Genomic DNA, 13379 nt, shown 5'->3' with positions numbered 1-13379 from the left:
GCTGCAGTTAAATTTAGGTTTCATCAATTTTGCGTGTGAGTGTCTGTTTCTGCATATCAACTCTAGATTTTTGTGATCTATTTGTGCTTACTGCTACATTGCAATACTTTTAAGAACCTGTCAAACCGTGATTTTTTTAAATATCTAAATTATCAATGCACATTACATGTTACACACAGTGCAAAATGTCTCCCGGGAGCTTTTTTTTTTTTTAATACCCAGAACACTATCTGCTGAAGTTGCTGCGTCACTCCTCTACTTGGTCCCAATGCAAGTGGACAGAAAGAGCAAGTATCCATGACTGTAATCCTTAATATGTAATTTTTCTATATAATTCTGCTAAACAACTCACTGACAAAAAAGTATTGTCATATCTTAGCTTGGTAATTGAAACCAAAATAAAGTCAGCTCCGGTAATCATGAGAATTCTTCTTATTATTATTATTATTATTATTATTATTGTTAGAAGTAGAGTAGTAGTAGGAGCTGTAATAGTTGTATTCATGCATGTACGGGAATGTCAAATAATGCTTGTTGAGGTTATGCATTTATCTTTACAAAATCATGCAATTCACAATCGTTTCAACATAACTATATTTGCTTTCACTTGCTAATTTGAATCGATTCATTTTCATCAAAAGCAATGTTTTAAGATCAGAATTACTGCCAACTCTGCAAGGCATTTCAACAGTGATTAATAAATTCTATAACAACGAGGGGTGTATTGATTGAGGGACGTCAACACCCACAGAGCGCATCTCCATCATCATTAACTAAAATCTAATTACCTGGTGGCTGTGACACCTCTAGACACACTCAGACGTGTCTTGATTTTAAGGTTCTGATAAATCCTTTAATATAATTTCCCCCCAAATTATTGAGGCAGATCAATCCAAGCAGGAAGTGTTGGTGAGTGCTAAATTAGACAGCGAGCTACGTCTGATTCTACTCAGCATGGATCTACTGCCAAATTAGCCATGGAGAAAAGCTCTAAAGATCAATTCAAGGTCCGCAAGAAGTAACGGTAAACAGTGCCATGTTTGTACTGCAGCAGGAGGGATAAGGTAGCAATAATATGCTCATAAGATCACGAGGCTGCAGTTTACCTTCATCCGTTTGCAGCCTTAATACACCTCTTTGATTTGTCTTCTTACCCATAAGGCAAATTTCCTTTTGTCTTGGCAACACTTTGCGTGAACCCCACTTGCCAGCCAAATGTTACCTGAGAGAAGCTCCATCTCCCTGCAATATAGGATGAGCGAGACAGATAATGGATGGAAGCCAATGGGTTTGGTGCATGACTCTGCATTGTCTCTTCACTTGAGAGTTCGTAGTTGGCTCAGCATCAGCCCAAAGACAAATAACATTTAAGTTAGTTTAATTTGTGACTATAATTGTTTGGTGGGGATGATCGCTCTCTGATGCTTTAATCTTAAATGAACAATGGCTATCTAATGAGCAAGCTTCCCTTGTGTCTATGCAGTTGAGGCATGCTTTGTTAGTGATACACTATGATGAATGGATGCTGGTATTGAAACACAAATGAAAGTCAGAGCAGAGTCCTGGAAGGAGGATCCTTTCAAAGTTTCTCGTTTTTTCCCGTATGTATTGTGTATGTTGGAGTGTTCCCCCCACATTACTCTGGCAATTCTAGTTTGCAATTGCTCAAAGAGGCTTCCACTGAGTAGCGCTAATTTTACACTAGCTTTCTGCCCCCGAAACTGTGAGGGGCCATTAGTGCTGGTGTTAATCAATTAGACATTGTCTATCAATGAGGCTCATCTGCATAGAGGTGGGTAATTTCTCTGCAAGTTACCTCATTTAAATACACACACATACCACCGGCGCACCTAGACGCATTCTGCTTGACGTTTTAGTTTGTGACGCATTTCACCATCAGCACATCCTTTTCGAAGTGTTTTTTTTGAGGGGGCCAGATTAAACTGACTGTATGTGCAGACAAATTGCCAAATGAATTGTGAAAATAAAATCTCAATCGGCAGAGCAATATGTCAGTGCGTGCGTGTGTCATTCATTTTGGCTCTCCAAATGTCAAGAAAAGCGTGAAATAAATATGTTGATACATAAATAAAAACACAGCCTTGCATAAATTGTTCCCACTTGCAGCATGCGGACCTTGTAATGCCCGCATAACTGTAGCCAACTGTCATTTATCTATTTGAATCTAAATTCACTAACAGTGTGAATTTGTTAATTACTTGGAAATACATTTATGCTCCCTGACAATTCAATTCTACAATTCAAAATAATGTGCCCTGAAGTGAGTCATCTTTAATAATGATAACCTCCTCTGTAATTATCAAAATGGCTTCCGTAACAGTGAAGGGAATGCTCTGAATCTCCTGTTCTCCCACCATTGAAGCTCTAACTAATGACTCCATTCACTAAATCAAGACAAAAGATACTTTCCTTTTAAAAGGACACTTCAATTAATTACCTCCAGAAAGTCTGTACGAGCAACTCAGTTAATAAAAATGAGAACCTATTAGTAGGCATTCATCTGCTCTCACCCAGAAAAAGAAGGCAATCGGTGCAAGACAGCTTGCTAACTGTACTGAGGCTCGGAGATAAGGAGAACCGGAAATATTATTAAGTAAAAAAAAAAAAAATAGAAAAATAGAATATATTCATTAAACAGACTTGGACAAAAACAATGGTAACCATTGAAAACATTGAAAATAATTTGACCATTGTACAATCATGTCCACTTGACTTATTTAAAGGGTGACTACAATTGTGCTCCTTTATAACATGGTGTATAAACACACTTAACATGGATGAGAAGAATTGAAAGAGAGAGTTGTCTCTGGAAATTAGAAAGGAAATTACAGAGAAAAAATAAAACAGATAAAAGGCTACAACTCAGAGCACTTTAAAAAGAACCATAGCTGCATACAAAGTGCTGCACATGGATTGAAAATCATATTTAATCACATAAAAGCAGTATACACCATAAAACTCAAACAATGCTAAGCCTCATGTTGAGTCAAACACCATATACATATATGAAAACTGCGGGTCGTCTTTCCAAAGGGAGACAGGCACTGGTAACATAAAAAGCTTGAACCTTCTGAGCTTGTCGTAGCATCTGGTAGACATCCTTTATCAAGATTTGTCAAGATTTAAAGATAAAAAATAATCTTAAAATCAACTCAAATGTACTGGGAGCCAGTAAAGCGAGGCCAGAATTGGTGTTCTCTCTCTCGTACGAGCTCCGTTGAGGAGACGATCAGCAGCATTCTGGACCAACTGGAGATGTTTGAGGGAGGACCGGCTGACTCCAAAATAAAATTAATGATAATAATCCAGTCAAGATGGGTAGAGGGATGGATAGCTATTTTTAAGGAATATTGAGAAAGCAGAGTATTTACCTTAGCCAGCTGCCTAAAATGAAAAAAGTCTGGCTTTATTAACAGCACCAAATTGCCAGTTCGATTTAAAATCATGGTCAGATTTGAAGTATATGAATTTATTTCTAAGTTTAAGTTCTGTTGTTGTCAGAAAATGAAAGCGAAAGAGGAGACACTGCTCTTAATGCTTCTTCCTACTCCTTTTCGAGTATTCTTTGTTATTGATTTTTTTTTCAATTTGTTGGTTTATTGTTTGTTGTACGGACTTACATATGACACTTTAAAGTGTTATTTGTTTTATTTTTTTATCTTTTTATGTTTTGGATATGTTCGAAATAAAGATATCAATCAAAAAAAATAAAATAAAAATAACTGTTGGCAATTGGTATGTACCAGACTGAAAAAGAGTCCACGTATAAACCAAGTAAACAACAACACACTGCTTTGGAGATTTTCTACTGCAAGCGAGAGCGGGTTTCTGGCTCAAGTCTAATGCCAGAAATATGGCTGGCTTACAAAAATGGACAGGCTGGGTGAAGGGGATCTGGCCGATAGTGGCGGGTGACGGATGCTGCACTGTCAGAGAGCCTACTGAGATTGGCTGTATTTGTTGCAACAAATAGGATTGGTCACATTTTAAACTGTAATCCATGAGTCCAAGTTAGAAACAGAGGTCATTGTATGTGACTGAACACAAATCTCTGTCATGGTCACACTGGCATGGAAAGAAAAAAAAAAAAAACACAAAGAAAGCAAAGAAAAAAACAAAACAATTGTAACAATAATGTGCATACAAACACACACGCACACACCGAGACACATGCACACACCGAGACACACACACACACACACACACACACACACACGTTTGTGTATATATACATATATATATATATATATATATATATATATATATATATATATATATATATATATATATATATATATATATATATATATATATATATATATATATATATGGATGGATGGATGGATGGATGGATGGATGGATGGATGGACGGACGGACGGACGGACGGACGGACGGACGCACGAGTGGGTGGTTGGGTGGAGGGATGGACAGACGTACTGACAGACAGTAGGTGGCTGGTTGGACGGATGATGAAAGTTTGTTGTTTATTTACCTAAACACAATAATGTAATTTTAATATTTACAAGTTGATGTTAAGCACAGGATTCTGATCTTTTGAAATACTTGTCCGGTTTACATGCCGACTGAGTCATCACAGTAATGTCAAGCTAAAACATTCCTTATCCACTTACATGGCATACTAGACAGAAGCCTGAGGCTTTGTTAACATCTGTGAACTTTGTCATCAGTGCTTGTCTGACAATTCAAAATCAATACTCAATCATGGATGGACGTTTTACCCGCGAGCTGCTGATGCATTCTTAGTGCAGAAGCCCAGGAATGAAAAGATCGACAACTGGTGAAAAACTAAAAAAACAAGGCGGAAAACCTGTGAAATACTACAACAGAGATTAGAGAGTTCAATAAACACTAAGAGAATATGCTGCAATGTTACTTCACTTAAATGCAGCAGGACACTGAAATAACTTGGAATGAAATAGATGATAATGAGGGCGAGTGACAGACAGGCAATTGATGAAGGAGACTGTCGCTTTCCCAGCAGCACTTCTTGCACAGATCAGCTTTCATGGCTAAATGAAGGGTCTTGGAAGAAAACACGCTTCTCGATACGGCGGTTTCTTCGATAATTGCAATTTATGACTTATATTAACAAACTACAGGTGGCATACTATAACATTCGATTCTTTCATCCATTTTCTGAACCGCTTACAGTCGTGGGTGTGCTGGAACCTGTCATTGGATACATCCTGAACAGGTCGCCAGCCGATTGCAGGGCATACAATAAAAATCAGTTTGTTTTGATGACAAAAAAACAGCAAGGGAACACAAATTGGAGCGATTGTTACACGGTTATGAAAGCAATAATGGCTGCCTTTTCAAATCAAAGTGAAAGTGGGAAAATGAATTGATGTGGTGAGATTGGTTTGTCTGATGGGACTCAAAGCCTTTGAGACTTGGGCTCAGCGAGAAGAGCAGGCCACTGCGAAATCAAAGCAAGGGACAGATAATCAAGGCCAAGTTGATATGAGACTGTGCAGGGGCAAAGAAGAATAGAAACCATTTGAAAGATTAGCAGTGCTCAAGCAGTGGAACAGCCACCATGGCTCCACTTGGAGCCATTGTTACACCTTGGATTTTCAATCCATACTATATTTGGGGCTCCTCATTCAGATCTTAGACTGATTTCAAGAGAAAGTTCTCATCTGCATAATATGTTTATGAACAGCAAGGAAAAGAGCGAGAAACTCTCAGAAAATAAAGAGATGTTGAATCTATTTAGCTTTGGAATGATGGATTGGCCCAAAATGATGAACTCCAAACCTGACGTGTATTCAAAGAAAGCATTTTCTCCTTTGCATACATTCACTTCAAATGTCTATTGAAAACAAAAAGAAGCCAATTTAGAACACATTTCTGCTGTGATGCATAGGCCTCCCTATGGAAATTTAAAAGAAGATGGCTCGTGGAAATCATCCATCCATCCATCCATCCATCTTCTTCCGCTTATCCGGGGTCGGGTCGCGGGGGCAACAGCTTCAGGAGGGACTCCCAGACTTCCCTCTCCCCAGCCACTTCATCCAGCTCATCCCGGGGGATCCCAAGGCGTTCCCAGGCCAGCTGAGAGACATAGTCTCTCCAGTGCATCCTGGGTCGTCCCCGGGGTCTCCTACCGGTGGGACATGCCCGGAACACCTCCCCAGGGAGGCGTCCAGGAGGCATCCTGATAAGATGCCCGAGCCACCTCATCTGGCTCCTCTCAACGTGGAGGAGTAGCGACTCTACTCCGAGTCTCTCCCGGATGACCGAGCTTCTCACCCTATCTCTAAGGGAGAGCCCGGACATCCTGCGGAGAAAACTCATTTCGGCCGCTTGTATCCGAGATCTCGTTCTTTCGGTCACGACCCATAGCTCGTGACCATAGGTGAGGGTAGGAGCGTAAATCGACCGGTAAATTGAGAGCTTTGCCTTTTGGCTCAGCTCTCTCTTCACCACAACGGACCGGTACAGGGTCCGCATTACTGCCGACGCTGCACCGATCCGCCTGTCGATCTCACGCTCCATCCTCCCCTCACTCGTGAACAAGACTCCAAGATACTTGAACTCCTCCACTTGGGGCAGGATCTCATCCCCGATCCGGAGAGGGCATTCCACCCTTTTCCGATCGAGGACCATGGACTCGGATTTGGAGGTGCTGACCCTCATCCCGACCGCTTCGCACTCGGCTGCGAACCGTTCCAGCGAGAGCTGGAGATCACGGCCTGAAGAAGCCAACAGCACCACGTCATCTGCAAAAAGCAGAGACGCGATGCTGAGGTCCCCAAACCGGACCCCCTCAACGCCTCGGCTGCGCCTAGAAATTCTGTCCATAAAAATTATGAACAGAATCGGTGACAAAGGGCAGCCTTGGCGGAGTCCAACCCTCACTGGGAACGAATCCGACTTACTGCCGGAAATGCGGACCAGACTCTGGCATCGGTGATACAGGGACCGAACCGCCCTTATCAGTTGGCTCGGCACCCCGTACTCCCGAAGCACCCTCCACAGAACCTCCCGAGGGACACGGTCGAACGCCTTCTCCAAGTCCACAAAACACATGTGGACTGGTTGGGCAAACTCCCATGCACCCTCGAGGATCCTGCCGAGGGTGTAGAGCTGGTCCACTGTTCCACGGCCAGGACGAAAGCCACACTGCTCCTCCTGAATCCGAGGTTCGACCTCCCGACGGACCCTCCTCTCCAGCACCCCTGAATAGACCTTACCAGGGAGGCTGAGGAGTGTGATTCCCCTGTAATTGGAACACACCCTCCGGTCCCCCTTCTTAAAGAGGGGAACCACCACCCCAGTCTGCCAATCCAGAGGCACTGTCCCCGATGTCCACGCAACGTTGTAGAGGCGTGTCAGCCATGACAGCCCCACAACATCCAGAGCCTTTAAGAACTCTGGGCGGATCTCATCCACCCCCGGGGCCTTGCCACCGAGGAGTTTTTTAACTACCTCAGTGACTTCGACCCCAGAGATTGGAGAATCCGCCTCAGAGTCTCTAGGCCCTGCTTCCTCAATGGAAGGCGTGTAGGTGGAATTGAGGAGGTCTTCGAAGTATTCTCCCCACCGACTCACGACGTCCCGAGTCGAGGTCAGCAGCACGCCATCCCCACTGTAAACAGTGTTGACGTTGCACTGCTTCCCCCTCCTGAGACGCCGGATGGTGGACCAGAATTTCCTCGAAGCCGTCCGAAAGTCATTCTCCATGGCCTCACCGAACTCCTCCCACGCCCGGGTTTTTGCCTCAGCAACCGCCGAAGCCGCGTTCCGCTTGGCCATCCGGTACCTGTCAGCTGCCTCCGGAGTCCCGCAGGCCAAAACGGCCCGATAGGACTCCTTCTTCAGCTTGACGGCATCCCTTACCGCCGGTGTCCACCAGCGGGTTCGGGGGTTGCCGCCACGACAGGCACCAACGACCTTACGGCCACAGCTCCGGTCGGCCGCCTCAACAATGGAGGCGCGGAACATGGTCCACTCAGACTCAATGTCCCCCGCCTCCCCCGGGACGTGGGAAAAGCTCTGCCGGAGGTGGGAGTTGAAGCTCTTCCTGACAGGAGATTCTGCCAGACGTTCCCAGCAGACCCTCACAGAGCGTTTGGGTCTGCCAGGTCGGACCGGCATCTTCCCCCACCATCGGAGCCAACCCACCACCAGGTGGTGATCAGTTGACAGCTCCGCCCCTCTCTTCACCCGAGTGTCCAAAACATGCGGCCGCAAATCCGATGACACGACTACAAAGTCGATCATCGAACTGCGGCCTAGGGTGTCCTGGTGCCAAGTGCACACATGGACACCCTTATGTTTGAACATGGTGTTCATTATTGAAAATCCGTGTCGAGCACAGAAGTCCAACAATAGAACACCGCTCGGGTTCAGATCAGGGGGGCCGTTCCTCCCAATCACGCCCTTCCAGGTCTCACTGTCATTGCCCACGTGAGCATTGAAGTCACCCAGTAGAACGATAGAGTCCCCAGAAGGAGCGCTCTCCAGCACTTCCTCCAGGGACCCCAAGAAGGGTGGGTACTCTGAGCTGCTGTTTGGTGCATAGACACAAACAACAGTCAGGACCCGTCCCCCCACCCGAAGGCGGAGGGAGGCTACCCTCTCGTTCACCGGGGTGAACCCCAATGTGCAGGCGCCCAGCCGGGGGGCAATAAGTATACCCACACCTGCTCGACGCCTCTCACCGTGGGCAACTCCAGAGTGGAAGAGAGTCCAGCCCCTCTCGAGAGGGCTTGTACCGGAACCCAAACTGTGTGTGGAGGCTAGTCCGACTATATCTAGTCGGACGTGGAAATCAATGATACCTTATTGGTGAAAAGAGAACAGACACATACAAATGAATAAATACTCCAAGTGCGTCTTATTAAATTGGTATTTGGGTTAAAATAACACAAAATGAGATAGTCCTAGTAATTAGATACCGTAATTTTCGGACTATAAGTCGTGGTTTTTTTCATAGTTTGGGTAGGGGGGGGCAACTTATACTCAGGAGCGACATATATATATATATATGTTTTTTTCACAAATTTTTACTTGATCATTAAGACATCACTTACTTACAAGTATAGTTGACCACTTCCCATGTTATTTTTAGTGTAGTTGATCACTTCACATGCTTTTATATCTTTATCTTGAACATATTCAAAACATAAAAAATAGAGAAAACATCAAATAAAGCAATTAACACTTTAAAGCACCATATCCAAGTCCATTTTTGCTCCTCTTATATTTATCCATCCATCCATCCATTTTCTGAACCGCTTAGTCCCCACGGGGGTCGCGGGCGTGCTGGAGCCTATCCCAGCCGTCATCGGGCAGTAGGCGGGGGACACCCTGAACCGGTTGCCAGCCAATCGCAGGGCACACAGAGACAAACAACCATTCGCACTCGCACTCACACCTAGGGACAATTTGGAGTGATCATTCGGCCTACCAAGCATGTTTTTGGGATGTGGGAGGAAACCGGAGTGCCCGGAGAAAACCCACGCGGGCTCGGGGAGAATATGCAAACTCCACACATCGTTTAGCCTGTTGTTGCTCGTTCATGACTGTTTTTGGTGTGGGATTTTGTCGAATAAATTGCCCCCCAAAATGCGACTTGTACTCCTGAGCGACTTATAGTCCGGAAAATACGGTATATAAATTGTCCAGGTGGGCCATTACTGAGCCAAACGAGACCAACACATCCGTTGGAGAAAAGGGAGTGAAAAAAAATGAAGGGAAGAAAAACATAAAAAATGGTCCTAATAACAATGGTCGAAGGATAATTGGGCAGCATTCTAAGTGGACATGAAATTGCTCTGACAAGCTGCTGATAGGTCCAGTGGGATGGAGGGTCACCTGTATAGTGTTTGGGAGACTGCTCTCTAGCTAACAGAGGGACCCAATCAAAAGAGAGGATAATTTTTCGGTTGAAGCATTTTCCATCTCCGGCAATTTCTCTCAAGCTTGAGCATTGTTATTACCCCAACAAACTCTTAACTTGCCACAACTTCAAGGAGGTTTTTCAAGGTCTCTCAGTATCAGTATTGATGCACTTTTCTTTTATTTTTGGGGGGAGGGGCATTGTCAGCTACAGTGTTGCGTCATGCAATCCCCCACCACACAAACAACATACTTTTGTAATGCGAATATAAAGATAAAATGCTTATATTTAGCTATACTAAGATAAAGGACCGATTGAAATACTACATTCATTCAAAACGTTGGTGGCAGAACCACTGTGACATTTAAAAAAGAAAAAAAATGAAATTTTATAAAGGTTTCATATTTCAACTATGATAAGGTCACTATTTGAATATTTAGTTTATGTATAAAAAAAACCTTGCAATATAAATACACACAGAGTACTAATGATATGGTCATTAGTGTCAGACAACAGATTGGAGAGGGATGTTCACCCTTCAAAATCATCAAAGGTAGGCATAGGCATATTGTCACACCAATTCATTAATACATTAATATTTAGTAAAATTATGAAGCTGTCTAAAGCTATCATTGTCTCCACCAACCTACTCAGGTTTCCTACGTAAAAACTATTGCTTCAATTTAACTTAATTTAATTGCTTAAATGTTCACCCAAAACTACAGTTCTAAAACTGTTGGGTTAAAATGAACCCAAATTGGGTGAAAAAGATAACCCAGTGTTATAATGTGTTTCCACTTACACCCATGCAAGGTACTCACATAACCCTAGCGTACACACTAGTGTAGAACAGAAGTGGTTCCTAAACTCAAACAATGCTACTGAGAAAAGATGTCAAAATGATCATAATGATAAACACAAATTGGTCACCAATGAAAACTGCACCCTGAGTTATTATTATCATTTATACTCCATCATGACCAATTCCGTTTATATATCACTGAGACACTAATGTCTCTGAATGGTGCCACCAGAAGAACACTAAAGGAACACGTTGAAAGCATAATTGAGATCAAATGATTTCCACTGTGATTTCAAATGCATTGACAATGCAAGCAAACTCTGTGACGTCTGCATTTGAGCTAACACTACAGAAGGTTTGCATTCATTTAACGTTGCCTTGTTCGGCTAGATCCACCTGCCTGACCAAAAATTTACATTTCACATAACTGTTTAAATGTGCAAGTTAATTTCTGGAAAGAAATGTGACAGGGTTAGACGATTAGAACAGTTAAAAAAAATATTTTGACACTAACTCTAAATCAAAGTGAGCAAATCCACAGTTCGGTCAGTCAGTCACTATTAATGGAAATAGAGGGGAACAGACAATGGGGGAAATGGAATATGAGAGGAAAACTAAGAGTGGTGGAACAAACACAGAGAGAGAAACGATTTGGCTGCATGTCTTATCGGTCTATACAGAAATGTCAGTGCACTGTGACATTCTCTCCTCGAGCTTCCCGCTGTTGCCCAGTCGCTACCATATACACACAAAGCAGGCTGCAGCACCACACAAATCCAAACACGGCTGAACGCACTGCACAATACTTGCAAAATTCTACTGTAAATACAAGAACATATTTGAATGGATTTTTACTGTTGAGGTTGAGTCCATTCATTTGGTTTATACTATTGTCATGGAAAATCAAGTTAATTTCTACCAAGGTGATGAGGTGTCCGTCTTTTAAATAGCAATGGGAAAAAATGAATAACAATAAAACTTTGCTACAATTGTCATTAAAAAAACCAGGGAGCTCCCAGGCAACATAGACTGGTATTTCATTTTCTTTGTGAAATGATTTGTTATCTTATACTTTGTCTTGGTGCTATGTCCAGATGTCATACGGTTTACTTACATAAAGTAGATGCCAACTGACCCTATGCCATCTCCACACCCTTCTGTGGAATTGCAAGCATATTCAGAGTTTATGTGAGCTGAAAAATACCACTTTTACTATTTGGTGGAAATATAACTTTTGAATAAATGACAAATGTCAGCCTGATCTGTCGATGAATTTTTTTTCCCCACTACTAAAGGCACCATAAGGGCAGAGCCAGCCGAAATATCAGTACTTTATCGTCAGTAAATCAGCACAACAAAGTTGAAGGTGAATACCAGGCCTGCAGGGGTCAATCAACTGATTTGAGTTCAATTTGTCATCAGCGTCATGCGGTGCACACATTGCAGTTAAAATATGAGTAGTGTTAAGAATAATGGATTTGAAGAATTTATTCTTGGTGGCTGGAGCTGCCCCAAAAGTCATAATCACAATACCAATCACAAAGCACAATCTTAAGTGAGCAGAACTGGGATAAAAGCCCTGAACAACTTGTGTTTTATGATATTTAAGTTGTTGATGAATTCTAATCCCAAACACCAAATTTAATTAAACAATGTTCCAGTGGCCAACAGTCATGGGATAATTTCCTAACACCAGTTTGTAGGCCACAACTACACATTTATATATAAATTATTTTCTTGACAAATGGAAATTCATATCCAGGCTTAATTGACTTGTGTTTTATAGCTACAAAGTAAAGGTGTGTGAAGATTGCATCAAAATCTTTTTGAAAAATTATAATGAAAGCTTTGATGTTATGGGGGGGAAAAGAAGGCCAGAGGGGACTTAGTTTTGACAGTAACAACCATTGATGCATATGAGAGAGAGAGAGAGAGCAAGAGCGAGAGCGAGAGCGAGAGCGAGAGCGAGAGCGAGAGCGAGCGAGCGAGCGAGCGAGCGAGCGAGCGAGAGAGAGAGAGAGAGAGAGAGAGAGAGAGAGAGAGAGAGAGAGAGAGAGAGAGAGAGAGAGAGTTTATTTTTCCCGGCACTTTCTGAATTTAAAAAAAAAAGCTAAACCATATGTATGTGTCACCATCACCTCATTAAGTGTTTTGGAAAGTCTACAACATCATTAGACATCGAGAAACTCGCACTCTCAAATTCCTGGGCTGAATTTGGGAATGTCCCTGCTGGAAGCTATCCCAGTTGACAAAAGGCAAATTACATCATATTTATACAGTATATTCTGTACATACATTATCATTCACACTGATAAGTTTTAAGCCTCCATACTGATACATGTGGTAATATCCAGGCAACTGGAATTCCTAAGCATATTTTTCATAGTTTTCAAAGTTGCAGTGGGACCAGACATGCTTTTATCAACTCTACCAATATGCTACCGATGCAGAAGTATGCCCCAAGACTTATAAACAAACTTTGATGGTGTTTCCCTTTAAGACACAATGTAGGCCGTGAGACCCAAGAGTCTTTCAACAAAGTGTCTTGAGAGGCAATTGCATTACATGTGTAGGTCTCTTGCGAGGCATGTTTGTCTCTGTGTTTTATTATTCAGCTGCACGAATAGGACTTCAGCACCAGTTGCATGGATTCCACTAACCCCTGCTACTAAATCAAGAAGACA

At 42.7% G+C, this 13379-nt stretch overlaps 1 protein-coding gene across 1 annotated transcript in view; it reads right to left on the bottom strand.

The window, feature by feature from the left end:
- The window catches only part of cdh13 (cadherin 13, H-cadherin (heart)), a 128431-nt gene that overhangs the window by 74987 nt on the left and 40065 nt on the right, over positions 1 to 13379 (bottom strand). The window lies entirely within an intron of this gene.

This window comes from Syngnathus scovelli, chromosome 6 (genome assembly GCF_024217435.2).
Source record: "Syngnathus scovelli strain Florida chromosome 6, RoL_Ssco_1.2, whole genome shotgun sequence".
Taxonomy (NCBI): Eukaryota; Metazoa; Chordata; class Actinopteri; order Syngnathiformes; family Syngnathidae; genus Syngnathus; species Syngnathus scovelli.
The sequence above is the reverse complement of the archived record's forward strand: the minus strand, read 5'-3'. Positions and strand labels throughout refer to the sequence as shown.